Source organism: Balearica regulorum, chromosome 4 (assembly GCF_011004875.1).
Source record: "Balearica regulorum gibbericeps isolate bBalReg1 chromosome 4, bBalReg1.pri, whole genome shotgun sequence".
NCBI classification, from domain to species: Eukaryota; Metazoa; Chordata; class Aves; order Gruiformes; family Gruidae; genus Balearica; species Balearica regulorum.
This window is the reverse complement of record NC_046187.1, coordinates 61,892,283-61,917,401: the sequence shown is the minus strand read 5'-3', so window position 1 is coordinate 61,917,401 and position 25,119 is coordinate 61,892,283. Positions and strand designations below refer to the sequence as shown.

Sequence of the window (25,119 nt, the reverse complement as noted above, 5' to 3'; positions counted from 1 at the left end):
TGCATAGGTTATTATAAGTGCAATAGTTTACTACAAGTGCAAGACTCTTAAATTATTATAGATTAACATCTTTAACATAAACTTAATTTTTATATTGTGCTTCATAACTCATTTTTCATTACCAGTAAGTTACAACAGTAAAAAAATTGAAACAGCATTTTTTTCCTAAAAATAAACTTGATGCTAAAGTGAAAGTGAAGAAATTTAATAAAGGACAGTTAATTGGAGAAGTTTTCAATATATATCTTCCAAAAATACATATATTACTTTGTACATCCTTAGTAGTAGGGGCTTTTTTTCTCCTTTGTATTGCCTTAAGAAATAATTAATTTCGATGTTAAAAATTAGGAAAATATCCTTTGTTCTGAGTAGGAGGGGGTAAGGAACGATTCCAGACATCACAAACACATTAATTATAATTTTTTATACATCTGTATATAAAATCAAGGGCCAAAAGTAATGACCAGAGAGGACCACAAACAATGTATTTAGCCAGTATTAGAGGAAAATTAGAAATAATGCAGAAAATCCAGAAATGTTCAGTAAGTGGTTTTGTTCTTTTCTAGGGGAGGGGGAGCGCAACACTGTATCCACATAATCTGTTGATGAAATACTTTTCACTACAGCAGCTTTCAAGGCACATCTATTCAACATATAGAAATGGGAACTTTTTAGTGCTCATTTATCCCACCTGTCTTGGACTCCTCTCTCGGGACAGACTAAATCACTTTCTAAAAGTGCCTGAAGACAGAGGAGGTTAATTCCATCCTCTGGGTCAAAGAACATGAATTTCTGTTGTAAAGTGGCGTTCCTCATCAGGGCACAACAACAACCAAAAAAACCCAACCCAAACCAAAACCAAAACAAAAAAAAAAAAAACAAACAAAAAAACCCCAACAAAAAGGCAAGTCAGCCACAGGATACAGTCAGAGGAACAAAGTGACCTGAACACAAAAAGGGACAAGTAATCTCAGGATGAATCAGGCGAGGGAAGTTCTTTTTTAAAATGGGAAAATATTAATGCTATTTGCCAAGAGTATTGGTAAGATGTTATCTGGAAACTTTGTTCATTCATGTTTGAGCATTCAAACTTGTGCATGGGTAGAGCAGGCACCTGGACGAAATGGGGGAAATTGCTCTTGTAGAGCAGGCGTGAAGGAGCTTGTCTTGTTTATCATAGTGAAAGAAAGGCTGGGATGCGGTATGATTGCTTTCTGGAAATACATCAGAGGGCTAAGCACCACGAGAGGAGAAAGATATGTGAACTAACAGCATATACAGGAAATGGGAGATGATAGGTAGGTAGATAGTTAGATGTACAGGTAGATAGATAGCCACATCCAAAGTGTCTCTTTCCTGTAGCAGTCGCATCAGAGTCTCAAACAGTTGGAAGCTGAAATGAGAAAAATTAAATCAAAACAAGATGAAAATTTTCATTGTGATGTTAATTGTAGCAATTTATCAGTTTGCAGTAGATTCTGTCACAGTGGGAACTTTGAAATGAAAATGGCACATTTTCTCCAAAAGATACATTTTTGTTCATTCATAGCACTGGTCTTGAATCAGGAACTGGCTCCTATTGAATCACATGGCTCCTCTTTAGCTGTGTGTCAACTAGGTAATTCCCATAGTGCCTAAAATCTTGTCACTATCATTCTGCTTATTTACTTTACAGCTCTTTTTAAATTGCAAGAACATGGTGTAAATCAGACTCAATGCAAATGAGAATTGGGTCCTATGTTTTAATGCTTCTGTGAAACAAAAATCCATTGTTTTATATGTCTTTAACCTTTCTTCTTGGTTTTATTTCATACATGGTGATAGCTCAGAAAAAGGCTGTTGTTAACTCACAATAATAGATTATATTCCAGTATTTTTTGTGTAGCTTCCTTTGCTGAGGAGGCCAGCCTCTAGGTTAACTTCTGGAAGTAAGTTTGGAAACTAATTTTCAGGCAATGCTCCAAGAAAAAGAGGCACATGTTGAGGAACTGACATAACTTTTTAACACCACAACCAGCATATTTCTTCAGGCAAACCCAGCCAAAACAAGTTGCCAAAATCAATATTGATCTAGTCCTTCATCCAATCAACAAATGCCATTGTTTATAAGATATAACTTTTCTTGGTTAAAGTTCAAAGCTAAACGCCAAGGATTTTCAAAACTACTAAAATGAGAGGATTTAGGTTTCCAGAAACTCTGGCTTGCTCTCAGCCCCAGTGGGTATTCTGAGCCATTAGAAATTATCCAAAGAACCTCCACAGTTTTTATATAGAACCTAATGGTGAAACGATAGCAAAGAGAATGTGGGTGCGTGCACACATGCATATGCATGTGATATATGTACACAAAAAGGTACTTTACAAATCTTATATCAAAAATTGGCACTTCCGATTTTTCTGGATCACTGAAATTTAGTTTGAGAGTAAGAAAAGAGAATTGTGCAGTATGGTTAAATGAAATTTGCAGCATCTCTTACGTGTTGATAAAATTCTGGTCCTCCAATCCAGCAAAATAAAAATTACATTGGGTTCAAAATTCCATGAGCTTGGGTTTTGTAATTGTAAATTCATTGAATCATTGCATAGGCATGAGATTTATTTAATCTTTTCCTTAAGATGTTTCTTTAACAGAACCAGTCAAATATTCCTGAATTTTCCATGGTAATAATATACCCAGAACTACACAAACCCAGAAGAGGCAATGCAAATGTTTATCTCTCTTAGCAAAAGATTTGCACAATTCCAGTCAAGGATTATATTCCAGAATCTGGGCTTCATTTTGTGCGACACCCTATAGGAGCTTTAGATAACTTGTAGACAGGTAGGCCATATGGCAAAAAGTCAACTTTTCAAGTCATCTTCAGCAACATCAGTAAGTGGGAGCTGCTTTTGAGATTATTGAGTAATAATCTGTGTTCTAAATAGCGCTATCAAGGTGTTCTTGAAATATTAATGCATACTGCTATTTAGCTTGGGCAGGCCATTTAGGTAATGGTGAAGCCTCTTCCTTAGATATTGAATGGTAGAATGGGGTTTATTTTCATAGCCTTTAAATTCCTGGAACCATAGAGCAGACATCTGATTTTTAACAGGCTTATACGTTACTCTGAGGGTCCTGCTTTGCTTTTACCTTAGATTAAGGATTTTTGCTTTCCTAGCTTGAAGGTGAAGTGGTTGGAACTGATTATAATTTCTAGTGTTACCTCACTCCTTAAAAAAACCCCTGCATGCCTATTTGCTAAAAAACCTGGTTCATTGCGCTGAGCAGAGATAGTGCTACCTTCTCCTCACCTTTACCATTTCAGTGGCCCAGACAGTCTAGAGGATCGTAGCAGTTCCTCTTTGTGCCTCCGCATGCATGGGACTTGAAGGTTCTGTCTTGTGACACAACAGACAGCAGTGCCTTGAATTCCCCCTTAGTGAGTGTGTTACATGGTAATCCTGGATATTACAGAGGACTGTGCCATTTTCTTAAGGGGAATGTTTTTGTAAACAGGATGCCTGTGTAAATAGACACGAATTGCATTAGTTTCACTTAGGTTTTTGAAGTTTTCTCCCTAAAAAATGGTGTGATGGATTGTATAGTCTGGTATCTGGTAATCAGGCTGTAAGATGAAAAATGTAGCATGTTATAGAATGAGAATTTGGTACAAAAATACAAAAAGGGCATTGTCTTTTTAGGTGTTCTTAGAGTCCTTCAGGCCTTCTTCTAAACCGAAAAACTAAGAATCCGTGCTGTTTACTGATGAACACTCATAGATGATAGGTCTAGTTCTTCCCGAAATTGTGCATTACTGTGGTCTTAAGCTATGCCATGCTTTGACTTCTGGGTTTCATAGTCCTGGCATAGACTCTGTGGTAAGACATACATTTCATGCAGCTAGTGTCATAATTTAAAAAAAAAATCCCAAACCCAAACATCAAAACATTTTCTCAAAGAAACCCCCTTGTCCCTAGGTGCTGGCTTATTAAACTCCACCAAACTAACTTTTAAGTGTAGCTTCAAAATGAGCATCCCACTCAAACCTTAGTAGGCAGAAAAATACCTGCTTTACCTGCAGGTCAGTCATCTTTTCTTTATTAGGTGTAACTTGTTCTGGTTTTATGGCAAGCAAAGATAAGGACCTCATCCCTACCCCACCAGCAGAGCCAGCTCTCCCTCCATCCAGCAACATAGGGACTTTCTCTCAACCTCAGCCCAGAACTCCCACCCATCCCACAAAACGAGGAGTAGGGCGTAGTACCATGACAAGCTCCCAGCAGCGCTTTGGATACACCACCCCCAAGTATTCCCTGGAGATTGGGCAGACAGGAGGGCAAGCTCCTGCTCTGAACTGGTCAGAAGGGGCATTTCACAGCAGGAGGGGGCACTTACGGCCAGCCTGGTGGATATGGGGGCAATCCAGTCTTCTGCTGCGGTTACATATGCTGCTTTACAGATTGAGTGGTTTGCACTGTGGTGGCCTCATCTGAAACTTTCATACGCTTGAAAGTGATGAGATGCTGCTGTCATTTTTCAGCCCTTATGGTTGTAAGGTGCTACGGGCCAGTTGGACCTGTGGGACCTGGGAGGCAGCAGTGGACTGGGTACACACCAGAGCGTGGCTACACTGCCCACATTTATCTGCTAATAACCTATTATGAATTTTCTCTACCTGTTCTTATTTGACTCAGGGTTTTTTTAAAGGGCTCCTTCATAACTGCTTCACTGTGATGAACAATGATTTATAAGTCGACATTGTATTCATTTCTTCAGCATTTTAGGATCAACTGTCTGTACAGCAAAACCAGAAAACCCTACCCTCCTCAGCCTTTGCTTTTTTGAAAAATCCTTCTGGATCTTGCTTAAAAGTAGGTGTACTGTTCACTTTTTTCTCCTCTCAGATACAGAAGGCCATTCTGGAGTGGACATCCAATGACATATTTTGTTTTCAGGGAGATGTTTAAAAATACTTGAAATGTATTGCCAGTAAATATTCATAATATTCCCTGCAGAAAAGCTTGTTCCCAGAAGTTGCCATAGGTGACATGGAAGTTTAGGAATGATAAATGTTTCTTTTTGCTGACGAATTCACATTTTCTTCTTGCTGCTGACATTTAGACAAAGTTTTCTGCTGACATTAGAAAAAAAAATTATTTTCCCTGTCCAGACATTCCTGGCCAAAACATCACTTTTGTGCTTGCTTTTACATTCTTAAGTTCCCAGTTGTCCTAAATGAATTCTTTTTTATTGATCTAATGATTACTAGGTTCAAATTCTCCCTGATTATTCTTTCACTTTATGCCTTATATCTGTAGGTGTAGTAGGAAAGCTTAGCTGTTTCATTTTAACACTTTTATTAATCCTACTTTCTGTCTGTCTAGCCACACAATGACTTTCACTTGACTTTAGGATAGTTAATGGCAGGTGGCGGCACAAATTCACATGGTCTTTTTTCCTCCATCTCTTCTGCAATCCAAACTAGTGATACTTTCCTTCGCACACAGTTCTTGAAAGTGCAGCTAACCCATCTGTTTGGTGCCTTTGTTTATGTGTTGTTTTACAGCAATATGGTTGCAATTTCTTCACTGCTCTTACATTACCAGGCGTTTCTATTTCCCTGATCACATCTACCATTGTCCATCCTCTTGAGTTCTGGGCTTGGCTTCTCTCTTAACATCAAACGTAATGTCCCTCAGTTCTGTACAAAGTCAACTCAAGCCAAAATTTAAGGTAGAAATATATTTTGAAATGGCCTTCCTTTCTAGAACTAATATTCAGTATAAGCCTTATTAGTTCCAGATTTGCGCAGATTTTTAAATGCTGCTAATTCAAAACTTTTGAATTTACTTTTATAACACTCAGACAATTAAAGGCAGGCTGGGCAACAATGAACGAATCTGGGACTTGTTATGACGACATTGTTGTTATAACAGCTCTGGCTGTTTGTATTTTGAAGTGAGAAAATTGAAAGTTATTCTGAATAAAACCAATGCTTGTGAATGCTAAACTTTAAACTCAGTTTCACTGCCTTTGGTTTTTCTACCATGGAAAAAAATATTCCTAAAAAAAAGAAATCACAAAAAAATCAGTTCTTGAGTGTCATTATCCGGCTGCCAATCAATAAGTAAGCAAGAAGGGCACAAGTCTGCAATAACACAGGAAAAGGAAAACAAAACATGCAGGCCAAATCCTAGTAGATCTGAAAAATTAAACCAGTCTTACCTCAAAAGCCAAAACAGTTGAGGAGAGGCAATGGAGGAGAGTTGAGGAGAGGTGCAGAAAAGCCTACTGCACCTCTCTAAGTTGGAAAGATTTGTTCCATACGTTGCTGCCAAGGGTGAGGGAAGAGAGGACACAGAGAGTTTTGCAGGAAGCACACGCTTGTGCAGGGCTTTTGATACTCCTTTTGTTTATCACTTAAAATGACAGGAACCTGTGCACAGCTGTTCCTGAGGAACAAACCTCTTCTGGTGGAAGTACAGACCAAGAAAAATACCTTGGTTTGGTATTTCATACCTTCATTCCCTAAAGAAAAGTCACAGCACAGTTACCTGCTGATTGCTGTTTGTTGGGGTTCTGGATGCCTTGGATCCGCACCAGTAAAACGCACTTTGCCTGTGGGGCCAGATTGCCCATTTCACGCTTGCACCTTCATAAATTGAGATGCAGTCTGTGGCAGTGCAATCGCTTTGCAGTAAGAGGACCCACACTATACTTTCTGTCCTGCAACTCCAAGCATCCTGTAAGAGCCTTTACTCCCCCGATGACACAGGGATGGGAGGTGTAATATGTAATGAAGAGACACTTGCCAAGAAATTTAAAATATTAAAGAGGCAGAAAAAATAACAGTGTCCTAATTTTTAGCCCCATCGTCTCACAGTGCCAAATACCATTCTGACATACCACACTGTTCTCTTCTACCTTGAAATCATATTCTACTGTGTCTTGTTTACAGCCTTGAAGCTTTAAATATCTGCAGGGTGAAAGGCCCTATTCCTGAAGGCTCGGTTGGAGCCAAAATAGAGAGCTGAAAGCACATACAGCATGGTGAAGGTGCATTACATAACAGACTCTTTTCCCCCTTCACAAAATTCTTTCTAATATAAAAAGAACGAAAACTTCTTGCAGAAAAGAGTCATCCAAAAACTTCCTCATGTTGCTTTTCTGTTCATGCCACTCCTAGTAGCGCCCATGAGTATGAAGCAACAGAAATGGGAATTGGTTCTGCTTCATGAAGGTATAATACTTGATACATTACATTTCATTTAAAAACTAGACACCTTGCATTAAGTGTCAAGGAAGCTATTTTTAGGGGCTTTTTTCAGAAGCCCTGCAGAGACTATGGTAGTTACAAAGCACTGATGGTTTGCTCTCTTTTTCCTACTCATCTGACCCAGCACAGTGGCTGCAGGGGCTTCCTGGTTTGGAAACCATAGCATCATCTAAAAATATACATTGTTAACTGCAGAAGGTAGATAAAACCAGTACTAAAACTAAGGCAACACTAGATGTTCAGGCAAATGTCAGCTTTGGAGCCTTCTAAAACTGCATTTAAGTGTATCCGTTAATGACGGTATAATCCCAAACTCAGACAGGTACCACTGGGAATGTGCTTTCCTTCTCAACACAATTCTATATTGTTCAGCCACAGGAGCACAGGAAGTTTAAGAATTGGGAAGCTATGGACTTTTCCTTATGCATCGACATTAATCTTTTTTTTTTCATGAGCGATTAGGTGCCTTAAAAGGAGACATTTTACAAAACAACACACAAAGGAGAACATTAAAAATTACAGCTGCTGTCTTCACAAAGGGTAGCAACGGTTCAACAACTGGACAGAGACCTTACCAGAGTTGCAGAATTTTCTGAATTTTCAGTTCTTATTCAGTGTAAAAAATATGGAAAACCAAAGAACCTGGCTACAATCTCTTTGTAGGTTGAACTTTCTCAAATTTTGAACACAAAAAAAGCTGGACCTTGTCAGCAGAGCTCTACCTTTCCCTCCGTTAGGGTAACCCTGTGCAATCTGCTACATTTTGAGAGTCTCTCCCTTCAAATCTGTTAAATCTTTCTTGGGATCTAAATGCCAACATTTACACCAGTGGTGGACAAACCCCAGAATATCTGAAGGGAGGAAATTTTGGCATTTTGAAATTTGTTTATGTGCAGATTAGAGGGGAAAAAAGCTTGTGAAATTTCCCATTGAGCAGGCAAAGTGAAAAAAAATAATTCTGGAAATACCAACACGCATGATTTCCAAAAGGAAAGGTGCTCTCTAGGGATTGCAGCAGCAGTTTTGAAAAAGTGGCTGCTAATCAGGGTAAGCAGCAGCGAAATCAACAGGAATCATGTCAGCATCTGCCACGACTTTGAGACTCCAGGCGGGCTTGGGGAGCCCAGAAAGCCAGCTGGACTGGGAGCCTGGAAACCCTGAGACCCTTGGCCAGGTCAGTCTGAATTAGCAATAAGCCTCTGCAGCCTCCTCCATGGCAAGACGCCTGGCAGGCAGGCAAATTTTGGCTTGAGCTGGGGTTGCAACTGACCTCTACAGAGATGGAGGCCAAAATAAAGTTAAAGCCAGAGCTTCCAGGGCTTCCTTGCTCTTGGCTCAAGTAGGTTCCCAAACCGCCCCCCCAGCCCCTGGCCCCAGGACTGTTGTGCAGAGGGCTCTTCTGGAGCTGTGACCCCTGGAGCCTGGGCTCCTAAGGCCCACCAGGACCAGGAGAGAGCACGTCAGGTTTCACAGATTTGTAGAAAATTTTTGGAACTTTTTTTTTGAAACCCGCGACCTGACCTCTGAACCAATGCTTCCATCCTGGCCACAGAAATGCGATGTGTAAGAGGAAAATACAAGTGCCTCAGACTGAACAAAGACTGTAACATAATTTCACAGAGTTAGTAAATGTGTCTCTAAAATGCCGGAAGAGGCATTTGCTGTCATGGCATCAATCCTACGGCTTTTAACCCTACAAAATAGGATAAAAACTCTTCCTACTTGTCTTAATTATCTCACTGAGGCCAAGCCTGAGATTTTCTTTCTAGTAACAGAGTCATAACGCATTAACAACTACCTATACACCATACATCAGCTGGAAGTGAACTAGTAGAAGGACGGCGGTGTAAGAACTTGCCCGAACCAGAAACCTCAATGGGTCATTTTGCCTTTGACTGTACTACCACTATAATTAATTTGTGTCTTTCCAATGTCAGTGTTCAAAGGACCCAATTAAATCAGGTCTGCACTTTGACCTGGGAACTGAGTACAAACTGAAGAGTGATTGTACTCCTGAATCTAAACTGCAAAGTTGGCACACAACACATTTAGTTTTTGAAGATGATACAGTTGTATCCTTACACTGAGACAATGAAAGCTGTATATCAAAAACATTATGAAACATCACATTGAAATACAGTGATTCAATTTAAGACCCAGATTGGCATAAATAGAAAACAGATGCTAAAACTGCACTCTTGTGTATCTTGGTTGAAGGCTAAGCCAATACTCCTGTCATCTCTGAAAGTAGCCAGTATCGGTTTCTCTGAAGGTATAATACTTTGCTGCTTCTAATTTCATACTTCTGTAAATAGGAGAAATTCTGTCTTCACCGAGCCAGTGATCAGCCTGTGAAGCGGGACTGATGCTTCTGGAGTCTCTCCCCAGCTGGTAGTGCTGCAGTGGAGGCAGATGCAAAGACATTACAGAATGTATCATCCATCGGTTTATTGACTCATCTTTATTCCTTTGGTATGGTATATGAACAAACATGCAAGAAATATCACCCTAACAAACAGAACAAATAATTAGTAGGGAAGAGGAAGAGCTGAAGTTCACATGCAATCATAGTTCCTTTTTTTCCCCTTTCCACAAGATACATTTCTTTGAACATGGACCAAGATCATTATTCACGTGCAGCACAAAGCCCATGGTGTAGTCGCTCTACCCCCTTCCCCATATGCCTATAAAGCACAAAGCGGTGGGAAAATACTGTGGCTGCTTCTTACAGATTACTGTACATTTTTGTGATAAGATGGTTTGTGGGACTATCAGGATGAACTCCAGCTGACTGCTTTCAGTCCAGCAATATTCCATATAGCCAGGAACTAACCCTTGAAGCATTTCCTTCTTTCCTTGAGCTCTGCAGTGAGGAACACTGGCGAGTTATCTGTTCATCTTGAGTGCTTCTCTGTATTTCTTTAAAGCAAGACAAAGAGGCATTCAACAGGAATTTGCCTGTATTATATAGCTTCTACTTCTGCTTTTGTCATTACCACGTATCAGCTCTGTTTTTGTTCCCCAGCCAAGTTCTTTTCATATTTTCCAGATCATTCAAGTGCCTGCACCCAGTGCCCCAACAAGGTTTAATGAACAAGTCAGTATTACCTTTTAAGCAAGCAATTATTTTTGATTCATCTCTTTTCAGATCTGTAAGGGAAACAGTGAATTAAAGAAACTAATGGAAAGGAGTTCTTGCTGCCACTACCATGTGCTGGCTCTGAGCCAGAGCCTGTCTAACATTTGCAGGAGTCACAAGAGTGAAATGAAGGTGGATGACGGCTTTTCAGTAAAATGATTAACAGTGTTGGACCTCTTTCACTCTTCTCATGGAAGGAAGTCGGACAGTTCTTGCAGAAGAGCTAAACTCAAAAATATTCCAGTCAGCCTGCAACAGGGAACCAGGATGTCCTCAGCCAGACTTAACTCATCCAACCTTTCCCTCCACTCCCAAACATGTAAAAAGTTCATAGACAGGGGTACGTTTGGTTGGGAGTCTGGCACTGGTGATTGTTGCCATCTGAAGTAGCTCAGATCAGGATTAGGTCTTTTGCATGAAGATTTGGGCATCAAAATCCATTTATTTCTAAGTTGTTTTCTTTTCCACTTCTGTTGGTCTGGAACACCTCCAGATATGAAATTTCTGCATGCCAATGTCCTACCATTGTCAGTCTTTAGGAGAAAACATCTTTGTCCCTCTCACAAGAAAAACACAGCAGAATCTGGTAGTTGCCCACCAAGTTCTGACAGAATAGCATCTTTTTGTTTGTTTGTTTTCTTTTCAGCTAAGGTTTTCCACATCTCTCTGACATCTCAGCCTATAAGCATGACTTTGTTTTTCCTATATCATTGACAACTTTTTATGTCTTGCGTCGGTGTTTTGGAGCATATGACCTAACAGCCAGGGTCTCTGACATGACCATATCTCTGGTGGCCATGGAGGGCAGAGGGAAGTAGCATTAGATACTGTAATCTGTAGGCAGCTTCAGTATCTTTGGTCTTCCCTTAACTAGGGATGACACAGTAAAAGTAGGATCCTAACTTTAGTCTCCTAAGCGTATCTTATTTAGATGTCAAAACCAGATAGCTTTTGTCACTTTTCTATGTGCTTGTGATGACAAGATAATCCTTGTGTTGTGGTTTTGCTTTTGGAATCTGACACTGGACATGAAGTGAATTTATCACTGCCCTGCTTCCACTGCAGCGTGACAACTGCCATCCTTGTGCTCCTGATGACTAAGATGACAAAAGAAAAGACGATGCTAATAACACTGCATCTTCTCACACAGAATTCGTGTTAGGCCTCTTTAGCACTGTGATTGCTTGCACTTGAACTTCCTTTTTTTTTTCCTCTCTGGATGATGCTAGTATGAATGTCTAATACTTATGCTGATACTAAAGTTTACATTTTATTTTTGCTTACGTTGCATGTCTTCAGGCCAAGTTAATATGGCTGTTACTGGAAAATGAGTCAGCACTCATTTTAAGTCCCCAGCTTAACAATATGAGAATATTTTTGTGTTGATAGCCAAGGAATCCTGAAGCTTGGGCCTGGAGTAGCTGAGATTGTAGTACTTGAGATGCTGATATGAGTTTGCAACTTCCATTTCACCCTAATAAAGTGAATGGGCACAGATCAGCTGATACCACACAGACTTTTAACACAATTGAAAGAATTTGAGCTAGACTCTAATTAAACTTGCTTTGGTATCTATTCCCTCTAAGATTTTGGCTTCAGAAGAGCCGTGAGGGCTGGCTTAGCTGGCCAAGTAAACGTTCCCTCTGGTACAGGCAATCCCTAGCTGCAGGCAGCTGGAGTCCCAGTCCCCCAGCACTCGTGTTTTTAGCCCCATCGCAGAGCTTGACCTGAAGATGAGAAACATACCTAGGTCCTAAACTTTATTGCATTGTTCCTTCTTCTTTTGGCATCGTTTTCTATTTGCATCACAAGTCCCTGATTTCATTACCATTAAAAGACCTTTATCACACAGAACCCTGATCACAGCTCCAGGCAGCACTGCACATTTTGAACTTGTATACAGCACAGCATCTCACCACACCTTCCACTTTCTGTCTGGAAGCATCTCCCAACGTTGCCTGCTTTGGTTGTAAGGACAGGAGTCATTGCAAGTATTCCTCCGGACTGATTGTAACAGAGAAAAAAATAACAGTGCAGCAACTTTCTAGGAAGGGTTTTTTTTGAAAAATGAAAACAAAGCCTATTGACTGGAAATGATCTAAATGTGATTCTAGCTACTGCCAGGTCTCTTGGCAGCATGAGCTGCCAGGTTTCCTTTCCTGTTTTTTTTTCCCTCTGATAACATATGTAAACAATCAGTAGTACACATCAGAAGGTTTTTCTTAGGCTTACGTAGGACCTGCAGCATGAAGCACACACACGATACAGGATGGCGAAATCTACTCCATCAGAGGTGGGACTCGTTCTGTCATAGGGCAAATCTGCATTCATAGGACGGTAAAACAGCATGATGGTAATGGAACTATTTGCAGTTCGGGGAAACAGATGCTGAGGACAGGGTCAGATGATTGCAAGCCTCTGCCCAAGGCACAGCATGACATGAAGATTGCGTGGTCCTGGCTTCTCACGCCCATCCCACGGTTCATTCCCATTTGCTCCTCACAGGCAAAGAGGTCGTTACTGCAAAAGCCAAGGTTTTGGAGGGGCTGATAGGGTCTTCACATTTTTCTCCTCCTGGCACATGGAGTCATTTGATAAAGCTGTCAGGGAGCTCTGAAGCTACTGAACATGACTGAACTTCATGACGCAGACCAGCATTGCTCACAGCTATTGTTTCACACTGCACACGCAGGCATCTGTATGGGCATCAACATTTCTTCAGAGGGACTTACTTTTAAATGAAAACTGAGACTGTGAAACAATCAAAGCTCTGAACTATTAAGAGAAATTATATCTATACTGCCAATTATATGTACACCGCCAGGTAGGTCTTTCCCGCCTTCTCATCTTAAATCCTCCATCAGTTCTACACACACTTTTAACTTGGCTGAAGTCCTTTAAACATCTTTGTGCTTGCCAGACTAGCTATTTGGGGCAGAGAAGGAGTATCGTATAAAAAGACAGAAGAGACCTTGGAAATTAGAGGTGAAAACCAGAAAAGAATAAAAACTTGTAAAAATATGGGCAAAAGGAGACCCCAAATCTTTTCCTTCTGAAATGAAATCTCAGGAATCAGGGAACAATGAAACTTGAGTTGGGTAATTAAGCCTTCTGCCCTGTAAGCTCTGATCTGGGAGGCTCCAGGGTAGTCCTGGGACTTATTGGGTTTGATCACTGAAAGACTTCACTGACATCGGAGAGTGTGAACAAAAATACCTTGTACTGCCTTTTTTGTTTTCTCCACAGATGTCTGTCACACAAAATTATGTCTATCAGAGTAATTTATTGAATTGTCTGTTGTCATTGAAAGTGGTATTTTGCACAAAGCAACACTGAAATGTCTATTTCTCAGCTCCTGTGCTGCAAGGACTCCCAGACACTGTTAACATGCCAGCTGTGGAATATATATCACAACACAATAACAGGCAAACAAGCAGCTTGTAAGCAAGGTACACATGGGAACTTATATAAAGGATAAAATAGAAGTTTAGCCTTTTCACATAAAAATAAATTATTTCTCCTATATACTTTAAAAATTCAATTTCTTTTAACTAATGCTGACATTTAATGGAGAAACGATTTTTATTGTTTTTGCTGAAGGTACTGTGGATGTTAAAATTTGCCTCATGACTACCACTTCCCTATGATAATGCATAAAGCTGGAAGAGTACATGTGAAAAGAGGGGCTGTTAGCAATAGACAGACCCCTTTTTTTGTCTGAGCATGCAATAAACATTTTATAGTCATTCTCATAACTACCTCCTCAGTGACACTGACCTGGTGACTATCCTTGATATTAAAGGAATTGTGAATGATGCTATCAAATGAACCCCTGGCTCAAAAAGTCAATCCTTCATTAACTTAAGCATTATTTAAACAGAAGTGAATGATGCCATTTTGACACAGTAGGAAGCTCATTAGTGTCAAGATAATTCTCACTCACTGAATTATTAAGCAGAAAAATAGGTTGCATTATTAAACATCATTTGCCAGAATATTTAACACTGTGATGTCAGACAGAGAGCAAGACGAGTACATGGCAAAGTGATATGCAAGTCATAAGTCACGGACAAAATACACTGTCCTTATACCAAGAAAGTAGTGTATAAGTCATCCACCATGTCATCCTCCCAGCACCTCTGTACTGTAGACTGGAAAGCAGGGGTATAAAAGAGGCTTGAGCACCCAAAAGGACACACAACATGTGTTCTTCTCTCTAAGGAGCTTTGAAAATATTTCACCCACTAGCTGCAGAGCACATCTACTTTGTAGTTGACTGTAGGCAGCAGAAAACGTGATGTCCACAAGGCCATCCTGCCCCACATTCAAGTCCACTTTTTCTGGTCACTATATCTTTGTCACAAATTGTAAAGCCAAGCTATCTACATGCACATCTTCACTCCTATTTTAAAATCTAGCAAGCAGTCACATTGCTGCTGCTAATTCCCCATGGCCTGCTCTGCTCCACAAGGTAAGAACAAGGAAAAGTCACTAAAAGCTGGGCTGTTTTTATTTCATTTCTTCAGACTGACTCATACTCTCCAGTCCCTTGTCCTTAGGGAAGATACAAGGAAATGATGTAATTCTTTTTTTTTTTTTTTCTTTTTTTTTTCTTCTTGCTTTGGACTTTTTCTTTTGGCATCATCTGCACTGGGCCTGTTTTTTTAATTAGTCTGTATGGACTAAGCTGAAGTAAAAGCCTGCACCGTCTGTCTCTCTGTACTCACTTGTAATAGGGACGTAATGGTTGAGGATAAGAAGAATTGATCTCCATGACTTATCAGGTGACCCATTAACAATTGCTCAGGAGTTCTGCAAGCTTTCTTTAGAGATCAAATTTTAAAAGGCTGATGAAATTTAAATTTAAAAAGCCTGATCAAATTTAAAAAAACCCATCTGTTTGAGAGATGCAGTTGTTATAACTCCTGCAACTCTAAACTTGTCGTAAACCTGGGGTGGAAGGGAAGATACTTTACATTTTTGTGTTAAATTGAGAGAAGAAAATCAGAAGCACCTAGGAGATGTTCAAAACATGGATGCTGATTTTACAAACAGCTCCTGGTCTTTTGTCAGACTGAACTGAGACCTTATCTCTGAACACCCCTGTGGACCACCTCCAGTCCAGATTAAAAACTAAATCTGAGGCTATCTGTAGTTTCTGACTACGAGGAAACTTCCAGTTTTGCAAAAATGAGGTGGAAAACTTTACAAAAATATCTTCTGATCATGAAACAAATACACTTGTGTTGTTCTAGGGCCAGAATTAGAAAGGGCAATACGGTGTGCTGAGGCAGAGGAAGCCCAGGAGGTAGAAAATGTAGGTTTGAGTCCTCTGCGACTCAGAAAGGAGCTGAGCATGGCTGTCTCCAAAAGTTTCCTAAACTAGAATGACATTTCGAGGCATAAGTGTAAAAGACATTCTAGAAGCAGGTTTTAATTAGTGTGTGACGTGCCAGGAGTTTGGAGCCACAGCTGACTGACAACTTCGTAGCTCCCTGGGAAGCAGCATCGCCCAGCTCCCTGGGCAAATTTAGCCTCTAATCTGGGGATAGGAAAATTACAGCTTAGGACACGATCCTCAAAATATTATTGGCAGGAATTTGGACCAAATTGGGTATTGCACAAAAGTGGATGGCAGCAATTCCTACTTCAGCCTTTTGCAGACAGAAATCTTTCCTGCTTCTGCCGCTTATACTCAACTCAGCCCTTACAAGAGCCCCAGTGCAGCTGCACCAAAGCTGGGATATCGGTCAGGTCTCAATGGCAGTAAGCTGCAAGTTGACAGATGCAGCTCTGCATATGAGCGAATGCAAACCCGCAGGTGCCAAAGGAGCCTCCAGGTCAAAATACGGAGGCTCGCAGGGAGCTCGGGCACCTCCATGGCAGCGGAGGACATCTGCCTGAATTTCCTGCGGTGCCACCATTCCCTTTGGCAGCTAGCAAAGCAACCTGGAAGGCAGGTTGTGGGTACCACAGTGTAAACGTGGGTGCTCTCTATTAAGCTTAAACAGAAGCTGAGCTGAAGATCTAACAGCACATACTGTGAACTTAAGGACTTAATTGCTATTTCAAGTGACCAAATCCCTTTATGGATCAGATGCCAGTGGAAGAAATTCAAGAGTATTTAGAGCAAAGCCAATAGAGTACACTACTGTAGGAATTCTCTTTTTTAGCAGTCAAATGCTTTTTCACTATTCACTTTACATTCCTTTCCATTGGCTTTCTGGAAACATGCATTCACTCAAAATGTGCCTGATCATTTTGAGAGCAAATGCGAAAATCATATACACAAGAATTAACTGAAACTAGATTTTGTACTTGTACCAGCAGCTGCACTAGAAACTTGCCTGAGCTCTGGCAATCCAGCCAGGGAACCGAAATTGCACAAATGAATGTGACTAATCAAAATTAAAACATGCAGTACAAAAAGTTAGCCAGCAGTAGTAAGTAAAATTCAGAGCAGCGTTTTAATAGCAAAGTAATGATTCATTCAAATAAATAAATGAGAAATCAGAAAGGTAAATTGTTAAGTGTTGAACTCTTTCTTCAGCTCTTCAGAGCATTAATATTCCTTTGCTTGAGTGGGAAACTTCGAATAGTAATAACTTGACAAAAGCTGAAAATCATTCATAAAGTCAGAATTAGCATTTTGGAGTTCTGGCTTCTGACCTCATGATGGATACACTGATGTGCTATATATTGTATCTGCATTTCTAAGGTTACTTGTAATTGCCTCTGGTGAGCTAACTACTTTTTTCAGACTTCAGATCTGATTCTTTCCAGGTTTTGATTGATGCTTTTGGTTAACTTTTTCCTTGAGAAATGTAGAAGCAGAAGACAGAGGTTGCTTTTCCTGGAACTTTAGAATGTATCAACTTGCTTTTCAAGTTTAAGTATCAAAATAAGTGAGTTGGAAAGAAAATGTTTTCTTTTGTTCAGATGCTGAAATATATTTATGTGCTGTACTCATTGCTTAAAACATAGGTGAAAAGAGAAGTCTATGATATAGCTATGAAAGAGAAAGATTGATCCTAGCAGCAAAATGTGGGTGAAGTTTTAACTATCAGCTGCTTAAAGATCCCAGGCATCATCATTTTGCCTTACTACACCTGTGTCCTTTTACCCTCAGACTGCCCAAAGTTTGTCAGCCAAGGGAAGCGATCAGTATTGTGGGGGGGGTTTCCAACTGAGAAGACAGAAGAGACTTAATTTATTTTAATATCCAACATTTAAGTGAATGAATTTTCAAGCACATTGCTTTAAATGAAGCCCACACGATTCCAGACTTTTTCTTTCCTTCACCCTTTCTGTGTTCTCATGAAATCCTATGTAGAGCAGGATCTTCTTCAATCAGACAGTCGCTTAAGATTCCTGATTTGGCAAACCCATCACTTTCTCTTTTTTGGAGAACTGGAGTAAAACTTCCTCAGTTTACATCACAGTTATTTCATCAGGCAGCTTGGAAACCAATTTTTCATATTGTTTATGTGAGGACCACAATTGTTATCACTTGACAAAATAAAATCTGCTCTTCTGAGTTGCATATGAAGTACATATGTAAGGATTTCTCTGCTTACATAATGATTCAGTGTAGCTGGCTTCGGTCTTTTAATCATTAAACAGAGAACTTACCAGAGGTTACTGGCCAGAAAAGTATATGAGCAGATATATAAGCATTACCATGCAAAATTCCTGGGTTTGTATACAACAAAAAAAAAAAATGCAGTGTCTTCCCAAAGCCACAAAAATATATATGGTCGCCTATACATTAGCATTTTGGTTCAGACCAGTAGCGCAGTTTTGAAACAAATCCCATCCCCTGACCATCCCCTTGTACTGCACACTGGTTTGGTTCAGAGAGCAGTTTTGGTGCAGAGAAGCACTGAATTCCCTTCGCAGGGAACTGACCCAGAAGCTCTGCCCAGTGCACACGAAATATGCTCCAGCCTCCAATGGGGACGTGAGAGTCCAAACCAACCAGTGGGCCTTTGGACAACTTCAAACCACTTGCATGGTGAGAGGAGCCAACCCAAGGGATCAAGTTAGAGGTAGCCTGAAGTTCAAATCCTTGAAGTGCTCATAACGAACACGATGTTTCTCTGCACTAACTACTTCAATATGGTGATCTATTTCTATTATGATGAATTACTCATTAATGTAGACATAGCCAGCCCATGAGACATACCCAAAAAAGAAAAAAAAAATCCCTAAAAGTAGGGATTCAAACAGGTTCTCGCACAATATTTTGAGCAGTATCTCTACATATTTGTTTATCATGCTGGTAGTTCCTCTCCAGCCCTTGCTGTCACCTTCTCCTGCGACATAAAAAGTACAGCTAAGAATTTACAGATGAAGCAAGGTACCTTTGCTTTAAATTAACTTACAGTTCACATGGAAAAACCCTGAAATGGTAAATTTGAAAATACGGTATCAATTTTGTTCTACTGTACATGAACCAAACAGATGAAATAATAAACACCATCTCATTCTTAAACTACTATACAGCAGGGGATTTCTGATGAGACAGATGTGATGGTGGTCTCATTTTACAACTGCTAAAGCATCTGTAGCTTCTTTCAAAATTATCACACACAGTAACTCACTAGTAAAAATATCACAAGAAAATCAGTTCCATTCTACACTAACTACCCACAGAGAAGACAAATTGATCACTGATCTAAAAATTGGGGATTGTGTAGATGCATGCTCATGCATGATCATGCTCAAATTAAGTTTGCTTTTGGAGAAACAGATTATTTTTTTTACCTAACCAGTAACTACATTGCAGGAATAATTTCTCCAGACTGAAAGTAACTGCCAACTTAACAGAGCAAATGGAAGCATTTTGTTTTAAACCTGAATGATAACTGAGAATTTTTTAAGAAGGCTTTATCAACTTCAAAACTCCTGCCATCAGGGCAAGAGCCTTCCTTTGGTTAAAAAGAAAAACTCATTTAAGATGATGACAGCAGGGTGCTCAAAGGCAGATGCAGGTAAACTGAGCTTATCCACTTCCAACTTGGGCAAGACAGAATTTACCCCCTCCTCGGTTCCTGGCTGATATGCCTCCAGAAACTAACAATAGCGTTTCTGTTCTTCTGCCTCAATTTTTATGGTGCAGTTCTCTGACCTTTCAGAAAGTACCAAAAACTCCCAGAAAATCTCTAGACATTAGTGCTTTCTCCCAAGCAATACTCTCTTTTGCACGTCTACCTTGCCAAGTTATTCCCAATAAGGGCAGCTATCTGGAGTGAAACTCTTGGTGCCGAAGACCCTGTGTCACGTTTCAGTGCATTTTACTTTGAAGTAGCACAAGCTGGACCCATGGACTGAAAGGCCATGAGCCATGTGAGGGCATTTGGGGACCTCCTTCCAGTTTAGTTGCTTTGTAACAAAACTCAGCTCTTGCACCCCCAGCCTGTCCTTTACTCAGAACAACGACCGCAAGTGGGGACAGCTGGGAGGTTACGAAAATGCTACCTGAGCTCCTGGATGCCCCTCTTTGCTGTCCCGCCACAAGGCCAGGCAGACAGCGGTAAAAGAAGTAACGCCTAGCCATGCTGCTTCGGTGTCGGTGATACCCAGGTTTCTACTCTCTTAGTCGATGCAATGAAGTACAAGGGAAAGGAGAAAATGAGCGAGCTCCATGGCTTTGTTTCAGGCAGCATTTATTTTCTCTCCCCGTTGTTCTGAGCAACAGTAAGACATACTGTCCTCTGGGCTTCCGGGGCTCTTTAATGGTTTCTGCTTCTCTCTGAAACGGAGGGTGAGGAGGTGAACTGTCCTGTTCACAGCACCACATGGTCCCTGGTGTGGGACCTGGCGTCTTCCTGTCACTCTGTACTTCATAATGGTATTTGTCAAAGTGAGACACTAAAGCGTGTTTGTATCTCAGAGAGGCGGTGAGAGCGAACATTAGTAAAGCCTTACTTGGTTTTCTCAAGTCTTGCTATCGCAACTATATTCTTTGATAAAGCAGTGCAGAGGTGTCAAATATGACGATGATTTATTTTTATCACCCCTTTTGCAGTGATTAGCATGTTTTTCTTTTGGTTTTTGTCCTCCTGCCTTCAGCTTGCTCCCACATTCCCATTTAATTCTCCCCCCCTCCCTCTTTTCTCCCCCTTCCTTGTTTTGTCTCCCTCAGGTTCTTTCATTGTCACATTGTGCTCCTTCAAATGCTGCACACATTTTGTCAATGGAGCCTCTGTAGTGGCTGGAAACCGAGAAGACCCTGTACTGCTGCTTGCCAGGCAGCAGGGGACCAGGGTTTTCTCAGTTTCCAGCTGCTTTTGAAGCAGCACTGATTGGTTTCTCTCGCTGCTGCAGAAAAGGCTGGCACACGGGAGCAACAAATTCAGCATGTCCTTCTGGCCTGTTTTCAATAGACCCGCAAGTGCCAGAACAGAGATGGGGAGCAATTTGATGCTGTCTGCTCAGCCATCCCTCTCGCTATTTATTGAAGCAACAGTCTCTCCCTTTGCCTTTCTACCCTTTTTTCTTTCACTTCTTCTGCGATTTCTCTCTCTCTGCCACATCTCTTTCCAATCCACTACTCCAGCTTAGCCAGAGTTTCTGTAGGACCTTAAAGACAACATTTTTCTCTTGTGCTACTTTTGCAGCAGTATTTAAACTGAGCAAGCACAGTTCTGCCACTCAGTGAGGTGCTACTCAGCCATTAACACAGTGCAATGACTTAAAAGGTGCAAGTAAAACAGAGTAATGTCAGCTGCTTTTGTAATCAACATAAAGGACAAAACAAAAGTTTACTAAGTTGATTAAAGCAATACAACCCTTTCAATAATCCTTTCCGAAGATTTCTATAACAACGAGAAGTAATGCCATAAACAATGGGAACAAATATATTCAAATATTAAAAGCTTTGAATATCTTTTTCTCCCTCCTGAAGGTTTAAGCATGTCCAATATAGTCCTGTATTATACGCTTAGGAAATACCACTGCAAAGACTTATTTAATCAGGCAAATTCAAGGGGCTAAAATAGAATGCTGTAAGCAGGTAGAGCAAGCAGTGAGGCGGGATGGAGGACAAAAGCAACAGAAGTTCACAATAACCGTATGTGTGCCCTAGGCCAGCTGCAAATCACTAAAATATTGCTTTCATAAAGATACATAATTGCATTTTATGAATCCATTATTTTCTAATGGTCATTTATCTGGCCATTAGACATTAGAAACTGGCAGACGTTACTGCAGAAGCAATTCAGAGAAAAGATTTGGAAGAAGATAGGTTAGTAGATTTGTAAATGAGTTCAAGGCAGATACATTAAGAAACAGGATATAAGTGGTTTGGGGGTAAGAATCAGGCCAAGGCTCCACCAGGCAGTAAATCCAAAGTTACAGCAGTTAATCCTGGATCAAAAGTGTCACTGCCTCTTGATGCAATGTACTCAACTGGTACAGCTTAAGGTAACAGATTAAATTTGTTCAAAAAGGCAAAACCTTGCCTCTGTGCAATTTGGGTGTGATTAAATATCACTTTTTCTCCCAGAGTTGTCGTTGAGGCATCATAAAGAACAAAGCTGCCATAAACTGCCATTAGGTGGATGTATTTTGTGCTCTGGCTGATTCAGCATACGTTTCATTGTGCCTGATCTAGACTGAATTTGTATTGCCCAGAGATCCAGTAACTCGCAGAACTGGTCTTTGTAAAAACACATCTACAGCCTCAGAGATAAAGGGTGATGTTGATGAAGTAAAGGGACAATATGAAAAATAAAACTGTTATTCTGGCCTAGATTTTCCCAACAGCTCATCTCCCACTTAAGTACCTAAACAGAGTTTCCAGTGCAGCCCCTGGATGCTGTGTGGTTTCAGCATTAGACTCCTAAACTGTATGCTTAACTGGATACCCATTGGACTGGGCACTGCATAAATTCATTTCATCTAGGCAATTAAGAAAAATAAACTGATTTTTTTTTGTTGTTCACACAATGACAGATTTACAAAACAGAAGTTAAGAATACAGTTTTTCCAGGGCACCGTTTCTTTTAGGTATGCCACAATATGGTTCGGGGGGAGGGAGTGTTCCGTAAAAGAGCATTGTTTAGCAGGACTGTGCCATAGAATGAGAGTACCAACATGGATATTCAATTACTTATTTAGTAAAAGCTTTATTTTTATCAGAAAAAGTTATTTTATTAGGCAGAATGTATCTGTTCTTGTGTTTTGCATTTGTTAGTAAACACAGGACTGGTAAAATATGTCCTGAATACTGAAGTCCCTTAGTTATCTGCAGAACATATGAAACCAGCCCTCAATTCCCCTGGCATTATTTGAAGAATATGTCTGAACTGTGTCCAGAAGGATGACTGAGAAACCCTGTCTATTCCCTGTGCTAATCCAGTCACTGGCTGCTAGAATAAAGCTGCCAACAAAGGTGCAAGCAAGTGCCAAAAGGGATGGTTTCCAGGATGTAGCACCTGTCTACTGTGGATTAGACATGCAGGACAACACATCATTTCTCTTGGACTGCTGATGGGAATGACTTTCAGTCCCTACACATTTGGGGCAGATTTACATCAATTACCTACAGGTTAAAGGCTTTTTATCCTCTCATTGTATTACTAATGTCCTGAGAGCACCACTCTGCCAGCTTCCCATCCCCTGCCTTCCCCTCTCCAAAATTACAGACACCAAGATATTTACACTTTGCATACATTTTAGTATGTCTCTAAACTATACATTGGCTACTCTTCTGCAACTTTTTGCTTCAAATTCAGTTCCACAGCACTAGATTGTAAAAAAAAAAAATAAATAAATCCTTCTTTTAGTTCTGATCCAACACTGAAAGGCTGCCTAACTGCAGTACAAACCTGCGTAGCTCAGCTCCATGCCGAATGGCTCTGGGCAAGTGCCCTCCAAGTACAAGTATGTAGCTGAGCCTGGTGACATTTTTCCAAGGGAGCATGGCAAAGGCTGCTCTGCATGCCCCCGCAGGCTCCAGAACCAGCTCAGCGGCTCCAGCAGCCAGGGTGTCCTGGTGCCAGCAAGGCCAGGGAGGTGGAGTCTGCAAGGCATGTGGGTGCAGCTACCTGGAGGTCTCCTCTTCCCTATTACGCTTCAGGCAAAGCATCCAAGAAGGCTGTCAAATACAATGGACTAGAGAGGCTTTCTGCAAAAATGCCCAGTGGAACTTAGTAAAAAGCAACTGAGGATAGGACCCAACAAGATTGGGTTTGCTTGTGCCAAACCCACTGATTATCAGATGAAATGTCAAAGATTATGTATGTGGTAGTGCTGTGACAGACACTGCAGCTATGTGAGGCAGGGAGTACAGCAGTCCTTCATCTGTTTTTGCTAGTACACCACGGTTTCTAGTTATTTGGCAATAAGCCCCACTTAAAAAATGTTCTGGGTCCAGCTCCACCTGCCCTTTTCATAGCTTTCCAGGGCTGCTGCCCGTTCCTCTCACCCCATGCTGGCATTGCTGCCAGTATTAACAGTGCTGATGCCGAGACCAAAGTAATAAACTCAGTTGAATACTGCTGAGTTTGTCCCAAGCGATGCAGATGTCTTTACGCTGGGCTCCATTGCTCCCCTGCTTCCATTTTGATGCAGTACAGAAACATTAGACTTAGCCCTGCAGCAAGCTAGCCCAGATCGAAAAGAGAAGTTGTGTTTTACCTCTATGCCTTAATGCACAGCAAGAAGACCCACCTCCAGTTCTATAGGCACCAAGGGTGTCACGTCTGTGTGCGTATGTTCAGCCAAGGGTGCAGAACAGCACTAAGTGAAAGGTTTGCAACACCCTACAGAAACACCTGATGTGTCACACTGGTGGTGTTGGAGCAGCTGTTTTTAGCAGAAGAAATGCATTATTCACTAGTTGTTGTTCGGGCCGAAATGATGCTAAAACTGCTTGTTCAGTTTCAACATCACAGTGACACAGTTGTACTCGTCCTGTTTCCAGGAACTGCTCAGTTTATGTCAGCCAGGGCTCTCTGCACCTCACTCCAGCACATGGCATAAGCCCTGTAAAAAGAGATATGTGCAGACACCCGGGGTAAGTGGCAGAGATCATCTTGCTGCTGTTACAGAATAATATATCCAAGTGTTTAACATTTATTGTCAAAGCTTTTCCCATTTAACTATCTTCTACAGAGGACTTTGTAAATAGGAAAAGGGGAAACACAGAGACCCAGGCACCCTTTTACCAATGCTACGTCAATTACAAATACAATGATCACTAGGTTTGGGCTTATTGGTGACAGTTTTTCTTCCCTTCAATTTGTGTTAAGGCCTGAAATCACAAAGCTGTGATCCCCGAGAATCTCCTTTGTAATGCATATCAACTTTCGTTGTGCGCCTTTGTTCCCAATGTGACGGAGCATTGTGGTGCCTGTGTCCAGGGAGCAGGTTCGCTTTATTGTTCTTGTAAATATGTACTGCTGGGCGCAGCTCGGTGGAAGGCATTGAGTTTGTGCATGACTGACGCCGACCCGGACAACTGCTCTGACCCCCAGCAGATGGTGGTGCAGGGACTGCAATGATCTGGAAGTAATAGCATGTGCCATTTCTTTTTGTTTGGAACAGACAGCCAGACCCTGCATTTCCCTCCCCTGCGCAGCAACAGCTGTATATACAGTACAAACTGGCGAAACCCTAACTGTCACTCCAGTCTTCCTCCTCCGCCATCAATCAGAAAACCTTGGGCGCTCAGACTTCATTGAGATTAAACACTGTACGAACAACACATGGCTCTTT

The 25,119-nt window shown here is 40.9% G+C and overlaps 1 protein-coding gene and 1 long non-coding RNA gene across 3 annotated transcripts in view; one reads left to right on the top strand and one right to left on the bottom strand.

The window, feature by feature from the left end:
* The window catches only part of RBPJ (recombination signal binding protein for immunoglobulin kappa J region), a 158,869-nt gene that overhangs the window by 62,563 nt on the left and 71,187 nt on the right, over positions 1–25,119 (top strand). The window contains exon 2 of one of the 2 annotated variants that reach the window (XM_075752374.1): positions 13,748–13,844. The exons of the other annotated variant lie outside the window; for it this stretch is intronic. The gene's annotated coding sequence lies outside the window, so the exon portion shown is untranslated. The remainder of the gene's footprint in view (positions 1–13,747; positions 13,845–25,119) is intronic. 2 annotated transcript variants of the gene reach the window in all.
* LOC142601771 (uncharacterized) lies at positions 172–24,298 on the bottom strand. The gene is made up of 3 exons (XR_012835391.1): positions 24,040–24,298; positions 3,292–3,501; positions 172–1,393 (listed from the first exon to the last, which is right to left on the bottom strand). It is a non-coding gene; the product is annotated as an uncharacterized LOC142601771 (long non-coding RNA).